This window comes from Leptidea sinapis, chromosome 23 (assembly GCF_905404315.1).
Source record: "Leptidea sinapis chromosome 23, ilLepSina1.1, whole genome shotgun sequence".
In the NCBI taxonomy this organism is placed as follows: domain Eukaryota; kingdom Metazoa; phylum Arthropoda; class Insecta; order Lepidoptera; family Pieridae; genus Leptidea; species Leptidea sinapis.
In genome coordinates this window covers 336772-350855 of record NC_066287.1, presented here as the reverse complement: position 1 = coordinate 350855, position 14084 = coordinate 336772, and the positions used below count along the sequence as shown (strand labels likewise).

The following is a 14084-nucleotide window of genomic DNA, read 5'->3' as shown; positions in this document are numbered from 1 at the left end:
TCCTTTGAAAGTGTTTTATTTAAATGTGTAACAATCGCGTTAATCAAAGAAAATACTAAAATTAGATGGATTGAGAACATTTTCCTTTTCTAAATATAAAAAAGAATACGTCAAATATGTATTGAAATTATTACACTCATCATCAGCATATTCCGGCTCGGAAGACGTCCACTGCTCGACAAAGGCATCCCCCAAAGATTTACACGACGATCGGTCCTGCGCAGCCCTCATCCAACGTACTCCGGTGATCTTGACCAGATCGTCGGTCCATCTTGTGGGGGGCCTACCAACACTGCGTCTTCCGGTACGTGGTCGCCATTCATTCTTTACTGCCCCAACGGCCATCTGTCCGTCGAAAACACTCAAATACACCCAAATATTCACATAAAATCTACAAAAATCAAATTAGCTGTTGAATTCAATTACAAAGTCATTACGAAATTAAAATAATAAATATGATAATGCTTTTTCAAAATTATTATGATAAAACCATAGCGGTGTAGTTCACAGGGATAAAACTTTTACAGATAAGTGGAATAACCACTAATTAGTATTCTTGATATCTTCTTGCTTTTTTCGTCATTTGTGGCATTTTCGTGTATTGCGGGTAGTTTCAAATCGTCGAGCAAACTGCGGGTACCTTCATATTCCTGTCGAGCCAGCATCCGTTCATAAAGAGAGCAACTCCATGACAGTGTTTAGTATCAATACTGTCGACGGATAGCTCTCTTCATTAACAGATTATTGGTGTTTCTTGTACACTGCAGGGTTTCCCGAACTTTCTTCTCTCCCACTTCCTTACTGTTAACTGTCGTCCACATACAACGAACGACGGAAAACAAACGAACGGTTTTCCTTCTTTTTCACTCGCCTGGTGTGAGCGGTACCAACACACTTACTTACTTTTCTTTCGCAGTCGTTCGTTATATGTGCACCCAGCCTAAAATGAAAATTCTGGGCATGACCCATTTCTGCTTTTAGTGATCAACAATGATATTATACCAAAACCTTCCATAATTTATACGTCAAGATAGACAACTTGTTACTAGACAACCGATTATAACGTTTATTACTTTAGTGTGCGACAAGCTTCGTTTTAAACTCACGATTCGTAAGACGCTTTGTGTTAGTGCGCGCGCATCGTTGTTTTACTTTTATATTTTTTTCCCTAAAATATGTTATCTTATATATAAATTTCTGGTGTCACAAATATTAGTTACCTTACTCCTCCGAAACGGCTTTACTGATTTTCACCAAATTTTATATGCATATTGAGTAGGTCTGAGAATCGGCTGCTATTTTTCATCCCCCTAAATGTTAAGGGTAGTCCACCCCAAAAAAAATTATTAAATTTTTTGTAATTTTTTTTATTTTTATCTCATTATGATTTTTATATTAATCTGTTCCATCCACCAAACCGATATAGGGTTGCAAGATGGCAATCGAATACAATAATTGTAGTACGATATATTTGGTAGGTCTGAGAATCGGTTGCTTCAAAATTTTAATAATTGATTTTTTTTTAATATTATGTAATATGGCAACTCGACGTTTGCTGTGTCAGCTAGTAAGAATATAATGAAGTATGACTTCAAGTTAAGAAAAGCAATGTGCTATAATTTGGCCATAAAATGCGTAAGTGCTATAATTGCAGGGAAACATTAAAAGAAGACTTAGTACATGGACACGAACGTTGAATCATGGTTTGGCTTGAGCTATTGATCTTCAGTTCTGCTGCCAACCACTGAGGAAAAGACACGCATAGAATAAGAAAGAATTTTCGGTAATACACAGAATTCACAGTAGCTACAAATTTAATATGTAACTACAATTTCCTTACAGACTTCTTTCCTAGGAAACATCTTCCAAATATTAAAAATTATTAACATTTTTGATTTTCTTACATTACTCAGAGGCCTCAGATCATATTGTTGTTTTTTTTTTAATATTTCTCACATAATTTTGTCATGTGTTATTTTTGGTGTTTCTTGTACACTACAGGGTTTCCCAAAGTTTCACATTCTTGGTGTTTGGGTTTGGAATTCGAGCTGTCAAACCTCAAAACCCTACCTGTACTGCGTCAACTTCAATGCATTCTAAGCTAATATAACCATGTATTCCTGAGAACATCCGTATTGACAGACAGAAGGTCCAACAAGTTATCCTTTTAGCTATCCTATTTTATTTCGGAGGTACAGAATCCATGAAGTTTCGTTTACAAGTACTTGATTAGTTGAAAGCATGACAAAAGCATACCAGGCAAACAGAAACCAAAAGAGTTCTCCTTTGTCATGTTCGGCTGCGATTCGGTAAGGCGTTAATTGTTTAACGGCGGATATTTGTCGACCAACCACTTGTTTAAACATGTCACATGCTACCGTATATTTTTAAGGCTGTGTTTGTTTAAAGCTTTGTCCGATTAGGCTCGGATTAAGAGCCCAAAAATTTTGTTAAAGACATCCGATGAATAAGCAAGTCCTAGTAAGACTTTGGACTATAATTGATATTTATATTTCTACCAAATATTTACAGAAACGTGTGAGCCTCGGCAAGTCTTATTATCCGATAAGTAGGTTCTACTGACATTTATATTTTGTTACTAGAATTGTAGTACCTATCTCAATAAGTGAATTTGTAATTCTTTTTGATATAAATAGAATTTCTGAACTTCAGGAAACCTGATTTTCAGAAAAGTGAGCCATTGATGATTTCCGAATGATTCCGAATATCAAGTCAATGTTTAAACTTATATTTTTTTGCGTTAGTCTGAAGATAACTCTCTTATTTTTATGGCTTTTGATTTCTATGGCCTCTATGGGTATAACTACGAGTATTTTAGCAAATCCTTTGGTACCTGACATATTAGTGATTGAAAAATCTAATATACAGGGCGTTCCACGTTATGTATGTACGTGTATGTTATTACGTTTTAGTATGGTTACTTACGTTACTTACTTCTAAGACTTACTTAGATATATAGGGCTGTCAGTGCCACGTTTTTTGGAAATTTTAAATTCGTCGTGACTGCGATCTGACCAAAGAATCAAATTTAGTTTAATTTTGAAGAGAAAACTCCTTTACTCACTTTTCACTCTCATTACCGTCATGCCAAAGAGAATTTAAATATATCTGTGATATAAAGTGGACAATGTGAAGTATTTTTCTTTTTGAAGTGATAACTTCTTATAGGAGGGTAAACCGCTTCGTAACGTATTACGTTACGCGTTACAGCGTTAGTCTGTCTGGCCTCCCTTTTTCTCACGCATACGGCAGCTCCTCCTCTCTCACTCTAACCAATTGTTACTTTTATGGGATTAATAGTTATACTAATAATGTTTTACATTCTAATGTACATATTCAATAATTGTAACTAAGGATAAAATATATTTTATAATCAATAAAACATTTTAGTAATAAAAAACCTTCCCTTACATTATGATATTAATACTAGACATAAAATTTAAGTAATAACCTAAGCTTTTCTCAAGTTAAACAATTTCAATATTAAATAGTTCAACTTAGATTAGTTTTTTATTTCGTCAAGCTCACTGAATGGCATTGCGTCTCCTTTCCTCAAATATGTGCGAAGGGAACCATGGCTGGTCCATGCATCAACTCGTGAACGGGTGCTGCTTGTGGTGCCAGGTCGACCTGTTATAGTTCATGAATCATTGTATGTGTTGGATGCAATTCCTAATTGTGACAGTAATCACGACCATTATGTTCACGAAGCATCCACAAACATTTACACAAACATTGAGTTCAAGCTCTAAAGGTTGATGCATCCAATAAACGTTAATTTATATATATATATACATTTAATTCTTTATAACTTTCCATGAAATAATTTATATTATTTAAACGCGACTCATATATTCGATGCAGCACCTTACAAACTAATTATTATGTACATATTACTTTATTATTTGAATGAAAAGAGTGGCCGTTGAGTTTCTTATATGTTCTTCTCGCGAGTAATATTATCAGTTATAAGAGGTTTGTTTCTATTATTTCGGAGTGTAAACGTTATGGGGGTTGTTCTTAACTGGTTAATTCTGTAAGAGAAGCAACGAGCCGAGCGGGCTCTAACAAAGGGCCGTACGCGTTAGACGCGATGTTGATAAACAATCAATATTAACTAAGTTCGCTTGACTCGGCGATGGAAAAACCGCTTAAGCCGGTTTACACAAAAAATTCCTTTATAATGAACTAACAAATTACAAAAAACCATTAAATTTGGTTAGAGGTAGAGCAAAACCGAATAAAAAGTTCGCTTAGAATTTTTCCAAATGTTATGAGATTTTTTTTTGTGTTAATTCCGCTAAGTTATGTCTTTAACCAATTGGACACGTGTTTCGCCTCTACACGAGGCATGTTCAGGAGATGTAGACTCGCCGAATTATAAAACGAGACTATAGTCTAGTCTTAAAATAAATAACATACCGAATAAAAACTCATAGCATTTGGATAATAATTATGGATTTCTTCATAATAACACCTAATTTAAAAAAAAGTACTTAGAAGTTCGAATTTATTTTCGGTTTTCAAACACTGTCTTGAAATAAAAACATGCCTACATCGTAACGCACCATTGAGAAATATGTAGTTTTCACCATGGTAAAGTGTAAACATCCGCCTGCCGATAAGGCATGTGTCTATAGTTTAAATACGGAAACATAATATCAACGGTCGTGCGGAAACCTCGAGGTGGTTAATCAGTCTATTGTCAATTGCTCTCCGCGACGCGTGAGCTGTTATTATCCAGTTCATTGGTACATGTTATATTTACTTTTTTTTATTTAGTTAAAGTACTTTGTGCTTATTAACTAACGTACTAAAAGTGAAAAACTTATATAGACAATAACGGACGAGACGAGCAGGTCGTTCAGCTGATGGTAATTAATATGCCCTGTCCATTATAATACAGTGCCGCTCAGGATTACTGAAAAAACCAAATATTCTGAGCGGCACTACAATTGCGCTCGTCTCCTTTAGACTTAAAAGATTTTAAGTCTCGTTTGCCCAGTAATTTCACTAGCTACGGTGCCCTTCGCACCGAAACACAATAATGTTTACACATTAATGCTTCACGGCAGAGATAGGCGTCGTTGCGGTACCCATAATCTAGCCGGCATCCTATGCAAAGAAACCTCCCACTAGAATTCTATTATTCTATAATTCTAGGATTATCAAAGTATCAAAGTATCGAGTCTCGTTCCAGAGTTTGGCGAGTCAACATCTCCTGAGGATGCCTCGTGTTGATTCGAAACATGTGTGGATTTGATTGAACATGAATTTTAGCGGAATTTGCACTCAAGAAGGCTCACAACAATTGAATAATTATTGATCTTCATAAAATAATGCTCATTTCAATAAATTTTCTGGTCCTCGAATTCCAGCCGCAGCTGCAGTTAGATCACTAGATGGAAATTGCGGTTGCTGTCTGATTCGTCAGCCCTGAGTGGGTGCTATATATATATGATAATGAGTAAGTACGAGTAGATCGTAGAGTGCGTAAATTTAATTATCAATGTGTTATGAATCCAACGCAGCCACCAACTGATGACGATTTAAAATCAACCTTAGTGGCGGCCATCTAAAGTAGCTATTTCCTTAAAAATCCCTAGCTATATGAGATTTCTGTTACCATTTCACGTACCACCGATCATGCAGGGAGATGTGTTCACGACTTCGCCTTAGCATATGGTCTGACGCAACTGGTTATTGCGCCAACGCGAATCCCAGATGTGCAAGATCATACACCTTCACTGTTGGACCTTCTGTTGACCTCACATCCGGACGGCTACCTAATTTCCCTTGACCCTCCTCTGGGATCGTCGGACCACTGCCTGATCCGGAGCACCGTGCCGATCACGCGCCTAAACCGGGCCCCCTTTTTAGGCTGTCGCCGCGTGTGGCACTATAGGTCAGCAGAGTGGGACGAGATGCGGTGGTGGAGGCAGATCTGTTTTTCGCTGGGAGATCCAGATGCCGCTGCTGACGCTGTTGCAGATGTGGTACTGCAAGGTATGGAACTCTTCATTCCATCCTCCTCTGTGCCTATTGGTGGCAGGTCCCAACCATGGTTTGACCGCTCCTGCAAAATGGCCTCTCGCCGAAAGCAGGAGTGCTATCAGGCTTGGGTCAATGCGGTGGTATCTAAGGATGTGAATTCCAGCGAACTTAAAAAACACTTCAATCATGCCTCCAGGTCCTTCAAAAGAGTTATTGCTGACGCGAAGTCGAAGCACATTGGCAGAATTGGCGAGAGACTTGCACGCCTTCCCTCGGGAGCTCGTGCGTTCTGGTCGCTCGCCAAGGCTGTCCAAGGAAACTTCTGCCAGCCAGCCATTCCGCCACTGCACAGGGATGATGACTCGCTGGCCCATGACGCGAAAGAGAAAGCTGATCTCCTGGGCTCCCTCTTCGCGTTCAACTCGACTCTTGATGACCAAGGTGCACCACCACCGCATATTCCGCGGTGCGATTCTTATATGCCGGAGGTAAAAATCCGGCATGGTGCCGTGCATAAGGCGCTTCTCACCTTGGACATTCACAAATCGAGCGGGCCCGATGGCATTCCCCCGATAGTGCTGCGGGCATGTGCTCCGGAACTGGTGCCGGTCCTTACCCGTCTTTTCCGGCTCTCCTACTCATCAGGCGTAGTCCCGAAATTATGGAAGGCAGCTTTAGTGCACCCGATCCCTAAGAAAGGTGTACGCTCAGATCCGTCAAACTACCGCCCCATTGCCATTACCTTCATTTTCTCCAAAGTAATGGAGTCGATCATCAACCGCCAGCTCTTGGGATACCTAGAGGGGCACCAGCTGAACAGCGACTGCCAGTACGGTTTTCGTCAGGGTCGCTCAGCTGGTGATCTTCTTGCGTACCTCACCCATAAATGGGCGCAAGCGGTTGAGTCGAAGGAAGAGGCGTTGGCGGTGAGTTTGGACATAGCGAAGGCCTTTGATCGGGTGTGGCATAAAGCGCTTATAGCGAAACTGCCATCCTATGGGCTTTTCGAGAAGTTGTGCAAATGGGTCACTAGCTTTTTGGCTGATCGGAGCATCACGGTTGTTATCAACGGTGCATGCTCCGACTTAAAACCCATAAACTCTGGTGTCCCGCATGGCTGTGTGCTATCCCCTACGCTGTTTCTTCTGCATATCAATGATATGCTGCGAATCAGCAATATTCATTGCTATGCGGACGACAGCACGGGGTATGCTTCCTACACCGGCCGTGCCAACATGTCCCGGGATAGCGTCGACGAGAACCGGATCAAACTTGTGTCTGAAATCGAGACTATGCTTTGCAAAGTCTCGGAATGGGGCCGACAAAATTTAGTCCAATTCAACCCCAAGAAGACACAAGTTTGTGCGTTCACCACTAAAAAGTCTCCCTTTGTCGTATCCCCTCGATTCGAGATCACTCCTCTAACTGCCGCAGCCTGTATTGGCATACTTGGCGTCGATATATCGAGCAACGTTCAGTTCCGTGGTCACTTGGAAGAGAAGGCCAAACTGGCCTCTAAAAAGCTTGGTGTACTCAGTAAGGCGAGACAGTACTTCACTAAAAGCCACCGCCTGCAACTTTATAAGGCGCAAATTCGGCCTCACATGGAGTACTGTTCTCACCTCTGGGCGGGTGCTCCCCAGTACCAGCTTCTTCCATTTGACCGCATTCAACGAAGAGCGGCTCGAATCATCGACGATCAAGTCATCTCCGATCGGCTTGATTCTCTAGCATTGCGTAGAGATGTGGGTTCTCTCTGCATCTTCTACCGCATTTATCACGGGGAGTGCTCATAGGAGCTGTTCGGGTTGATTCCAGCGGCCGAATTCCACCATCGGACATTACGTGCAAAGTACCATCCGCATCACGTAGACGTCTGGCATTCCACAACCGCGCGTTTTCTTCGAAATTTCTTGCTTCGCACAGCCACTTTGTGGAAACAACTACCGGCAGCGGTCTTCCCGAACAGATACGACTTAGGGACCTTCAAGAAAAAAGCATACTCCCACCTTAAAGGCCGGCAACGCATTTCTTGACACACCTGTTGTTGCGGATGTCCATGGGCGGTTGCCTCACCTCTCCTCATCCCGTGAGCCTCTTGCCCGTTTGCCCCCTCTCATATAAAAAAAAAAACCATTACTGCTTATTCTGTGGTAACGGGCACATTTTTTGTGATCTACAGTAAACGTGTTAAATATACTACAGACGCAATCATACTTAGTGGTAACAGTCTTATGATCTTTATCATCTAAATAATCTAATCTAATCAAATTCTTTCCTGGCCTTACTACAAAGACTTTTATTAAATGGTTTTTGATATGAAATCTACTTTAAGCGCACTAACCAATAAATTTTGTGGGTAATTAGACTGTATGGCTAATTCGGGTAAAGTTGGATCGAGTCGACTTACGGCCGTTCCCAATATTCAGTCTGTTACTTGAGATAAAATTCGTAACTATCGTCGACTTTTCTGTCAGAATAAGCTTATCGACGGTAACTCACCTTATCGTCCCAATATAAGGCGATAAGAATGACTTATCGGGTATATTGGGACAGCTTCAGATTATTGACAGCTAATTACTGATAGTAGAAGATAGTAATTTATCTCTATCTGTAGATAGTATATTCGGAACGGCCGTAAGAGAGACTCCGTCGCTGAGCTTAATTATATGTCAATCAATAAAACCAAAAATTATTTTATTCATTTAAGCCAAAAAAGTTACACTTTTGAATACAGATGCTATTCATTTTATTATTTACCACCACTTCGGTACCACGGTTGGGTCTACACTTACTTTAATGAGAAGAAGTAGCAAGGAACTTATTGGCACTCTGGCAGTGTCGTAAAGCCGTACAATTAGATATAATTGGATGATAATCCACGTAGACAAAAACTTCATAAAATGAAAACTACTGGGCCAAACTAAAAAAACAAAAATTTCAATGTGTATGTGTATGTTCAAATGGCATCTATTCCGCATCTAACTAAAGAAGAATTACGTAAATCGTTAATAAATCGTAGAGTAATCGGTGTACATACATAAAAAATTTATATAATTATATAAATACCGATTCAATTGAGAACCTCTTCCTTTTTTAAAGTCGGTTAAAAAAGGAATTCACTTACTTATGAAACGTGCAGTCATTGATAGATTGACAGATGACGGCTATAAAATTTTGAATAAAACGGATAAGATAGCCGAAATCCACTACGTTTTAAAAGGAACAGTTCGCTTTTACACTTAGCCGGTTTATACTTCGTCGCCAATCGTATTACTGTAATTACTGCTGTTTCAAACTTATGTCAAATGACTGCACGTTTTATATAAGACTAAATTTCAATATTTACTTAGGCAGTCCCGTCTCTTAATACGTAGTATTTACATCCTCTTTGTTCCATGCAGTCTGTAGAAGCACGCAGAACAGAACACATCGCGCGTTTTAAATCCTTTAGAAAAGTTTTTTAATAAAAACGTTTGAAGATGACAGCCCTAGAAAAGAAGCCTATACGACAAACGCTAGGCGCAAATGAGAAAGCATTATAATAAGACAATGCGTTGCAAATGAAATTTGTAGGTAGTTAAAATAATGATGGTTCAAGTTAAAACTGTGACATTTTGGTTTATGTGGCAATTAGGATTTTAACGTATAGTCTAAAATACATAAAGGAAGAGACCATTGCCCATCTGTTAAATGGATTAAAAGTATTTTATATCATAGTATTGTTTTAATATATCACGAGTGGATAGTGTAATAATCAGACAAGACTGTAAGGTCAGATAATTTATACATCTAGATACCATCTACTCTTGGCCAGGTTTATTACTTTAGTGTGCGTGATAAGTTACGTACGTTACTCGCGATTTATATTATGTCACTTTGTGTTAGTGTGCGTGCATTGCTCAAAATAGAGGTTAACTGTCAATTTTTTAAAATTGAAACCGATTTAGATCGATTTCTCGCCATATATTTTGGTTGTAATAGTCATAATTCTAAATTAAAGTTTCGTAAATTCCAATGTGCATACCTTAAGCGGTCATATTATACATATTTTTAAAAGTAGTTTAAATACAGACGAGTTTTCACTAATATAATATAACCTTATTACTTTACTTAACAATTCCTTCAAGTTATTAAAATTTCAATTTGATGTTCATAATTAAAATAATTTTATATAGTATCAGCTGTCAGTTCAAGCTTTATTCACAATATACCATATGGCTACTCAAAGACAAAAAAAAAATAAGAAAAACATAAAAACTATTTCTTGATCACAACAAGTACAACGTGTATTATTTTTCTTTAAATTTAATCTATAGAAACCGCAACTATATGATTTTATTATATGTATAGATTAATTGACTTGGTTCTCGGTTTATTAAAGCTAAAAAAATGTAATAAATAAATATGTAAAGAAATATGATGTATGAAAATCCTGTTAAGCCTCCTATAGATGCACATTTTAGCATATCAGTAAATACCAGAACCGCCACCAAATTCACTTGGGTTATGCGGTATCATCTACCTAGAACAGTGACCATATAGTCAATTCTTAATTCGTATCAAAATGGCCTAGGGCGTAGCTTGACACTACTCTGATCCATCGTCGCCCGCTGAGCTTTGTCCAGACACAAAGAATAACGGGGCACGAAAACTACTATTGACACCTATACCACTACAAAGTTAACGGGAACACACCAGTACGACCATGAACGCACCCTTCCTATTATACACAAATTTATAAGTTCAATCTAAAACTAGATAGCAAAAAAATCACACTTTGACTATTATTGGTATAAAATAAACTCAATATCAACTCTAACACACACGGCAGCAATATGTACTTAAACACAAAAGTAACGGGCCTAGAGCGTCACCTTGAGGTATTCCGACAATCAAATTAGATGTATTCCGTGAGCAACTGGTTCACATGTTTAGATGTCTCCCGATAATTACTGAGCGTAGCTCATGTTGACTTTTAGCAAACAACACGTCAAAATCTTACAATTTGTCACTATAAACATTTCTGTATTGGGAATGGTGTCATTAGCTTTACCGAGGAAAAAAGGAAAACGTTTGAAAAATTAATTAGCCTACATTAATAAAAAGGGATAAAATGATTCCGTCTATTTTTGTCACTTTGCACTACAATAACTATAGTTGTAACTTACATTTTACGGGGCAACAACACAAAATTCACTATTTGGCTTCTATTTTTTTATATCACATTTAGTTGGTTGAAGTTTAGTAAACTCTAGCAGTAGTAGATTTAAAATTTTTCAAGGTATATGTAAGTTGTACAATAGTACAGAACCCTAGAGAAGTTTTATTAAATATCTACTACACCATCATTTGAAAATACTAAATGGGTCAGCCATTGCATAACAACCACGAGAGACAAATACTCTAACAACAAAGACTATAGACAATACAGATGCTAATAGATTGTAACAAATAGTCGCGTAGTTAGTATTTGCCTTTCAATGGGTAAAATATGAATATTTACAACCTTTTAATAAGTCGCCACAAAATGTATTTTCACCTTAGTGTGCTAGGAATATTCAAGAATATTGCAATTTAAATATTTTATCATTTTAAATTTTACCAATTTTAACATTTTAGAATAGTGAAAATGAAAATTATAAGCAGATCACAAAACCACCTAAGACACAGTTAACCGTAATACGATCCCCGATCACATCGTACTTAGCCTGTCACGTTATTTAAAATAAATGTCAGATTTATATGCCTGTAATGTTAATAAGCTGAAACAATTTCATTATTAATTTTTTAATTTCCTCTATTTCTTTTGCAGAGATCGAGGTTTCGTTCTCGCCTAGTTCTTCAAAACTTACCCAATGGTAACGAAAATTCTAGGAATTGAATGGGACGAAAATTTTCTAAGTTTGACTGTTAAAAATTTTCCTGTTATTGATTGATTTAAATACGAGGTTTCAGTTTGCCACATGTGCAATAAAATGACGCTGTAGTTATCTAGCACATACAAAAACAATTAAAAAGACAAAAGAGAGAGTCTCTTTTGAGACGGATACAGATAATAGCGATATTGATCTTATTAGAAAAACATACTGAGCTGACATTAAAAACCATGGAGACAGTCGAGAACGTTTGTATGGAAAAATTAACACTACTGATTTCTATTACAATTAGGTTCAGCTCACTCCATCACTCAAAAAGAAGCTATCTATGAAGTAATTTTGCAACAAATTAATAAGACATCTGAACCAGCAAAGCATCAGAATTGATTCTGATGCAAAATTGTATATAAGTTAAGTTTAAGACTGAAATCTAATTTTTATACGCTTAATAGCAGGTCGTTTAATAATTTTAACTAGCTCCTAAAATCTCAACGAAATTTTGCACCCTCTTTACGGCTTCGGATGTGATTGAAAATTTTCACACGTAACAAAAACCGATAATAGGTACTATATTTTCACACTGAGACTGTATCTTCATCAGAATCTAATAATATAAAAAATAGCTGGTAAACGCAAACGATACCATTGTCAGAGACAAAAAAGGCTTGGGGATGTCTTTCTACCCCTAGAGGTTAACTATTTAGAAAAAAACTAACGACCGATCGTCGTGGAGATCTTTGGGGGAGGCCTTTGTCCAGCAGTGGACATCTACCGGTTGAAATGATGATCTATCGCATATTATATTGGAGAACGTACAACAGTTCTCAAACGTAACATGTTTTCACACCACTGATATCCAATTGTTGGAATGGCAAAATCGAATCGATACAAATGATGTATGCTTCGCGCTTTGAAACAGGAACAACTTCACCTCATTTCTTTCCTACAAGGAAAGTATAAACTCCCTATATTAAAAAAACGTTGTTTTTGACAGAAGCCACTGGGGCTATGCCACATGATTATCATTTAGTACAAACGATACTAAATTATTTATTCAATAGCTTCTTTGTTTGTGAAATATGGTGTCACAAGGACAAACTGCACATAAAAAGGCAAATAAGTTTCTAATAATTAAAATATAACTTACTCATTACAATGTTGCCAGTTATTAGGTTGGTCACGATAAAATTACCTTTGCCTCACCTGTTCACCTTAAAAAGTACAATAACCATGTCACAAAATCTACTTAATACTAACTAAACACAAGTGTTCCTGATAGTGATATCAATGAAGTTTACTGCCCTTAATCTTAGATATGGTTTTATTTACTCTAGCAGAATGACCGTGGATGAGAGATATTTTAAAAACAAATATTTGTTCATTAAAGTATTAAGTTCCGAGATAGAAGATAGAACCTTTGATATTATATTAGCTTTTTTTTTAAATTTTATCAAAGCATCCATAAATTGATCGGTATATTATGTACCTACATAAAAATATAATTAGGTTTTTTCGTGAAACACCTTTTTAGAAAATTTTCATATCAGATAATTAACATGAAACATATAAAATTTGAGTTTTCTTTTAAATTTACATAATATTCTTGTTACAAATATTCTAAAATATAATTTTGTTTAAATAATAAATGCACAAAGTATGTTGTCAGAAAAATAGATAAAATTTTATTATGTATATTTAAAAAAAAAACAATAAAATGTTATAAAATTACATCTTACCGAAACAGGATGATGCTTCGACGATATTCTATAGGAAAGTGTTCAGCCATCTTGAATTTAGAATCACATGTTTATCTCATTTGTCTATGACCGCCGCCTGCGATGATCATATGACCAATCAGAAACAAGAAATTCTACTGCAATAATTTGTTTGCGGAGGATTTATCGTCCAATGAAATAATATTTCGATATGATTTCCCGAACGCGAAATTGCTGCCAATATTTGACATTGCACACGAATGACACACATTGGATTACAAAAATAGTTACAAATAGCAGTTTAAACGAACAATAATTATAAATTCGTTCATGAGTAATTTTCGACAACTAGTTTTACAATTAGAGGCACTAATAAGGTGATAATTATTCAAAAATTGTTGAGCACGTGCCTAAGGCGTGAGGGCAAAGAAAATGGCGCCTTTCGAAACAAGTGATGCGTTTTATATGAATTTAC

General features: G+C 37.0%; 1 protein-coding gene across 2 annotated transcripts in view; it reads right to left on the bottom strand.

Moving 5' to 3' along the window:
• LOC126971410 (uncharacterized) overlaps positions 1-13807 on the bottom strand; it is a 71774-nt gene extending 57967 nt beyond the window's left edge. Inside the window, exons 1-2 of one of the 2 annotated variants that reach the window (XM_050817726.1) lie at positions 13631-13807; positions 13042-13105 (exon numbers count right to left, since the gene is read on the bottom strand). The gene's annotated coding sequence lies outside the window, so the exon portion shown is untranslated. The remainder of the gene's footprint in view (positions 1-13041; positions 13106-13630) is intronic. The other variant, XM_050817725.1, reaches the window with a different exon arrangement.
• Between the last annotated feature and the right edge of the window lie 277 nt (positions 13808-14084).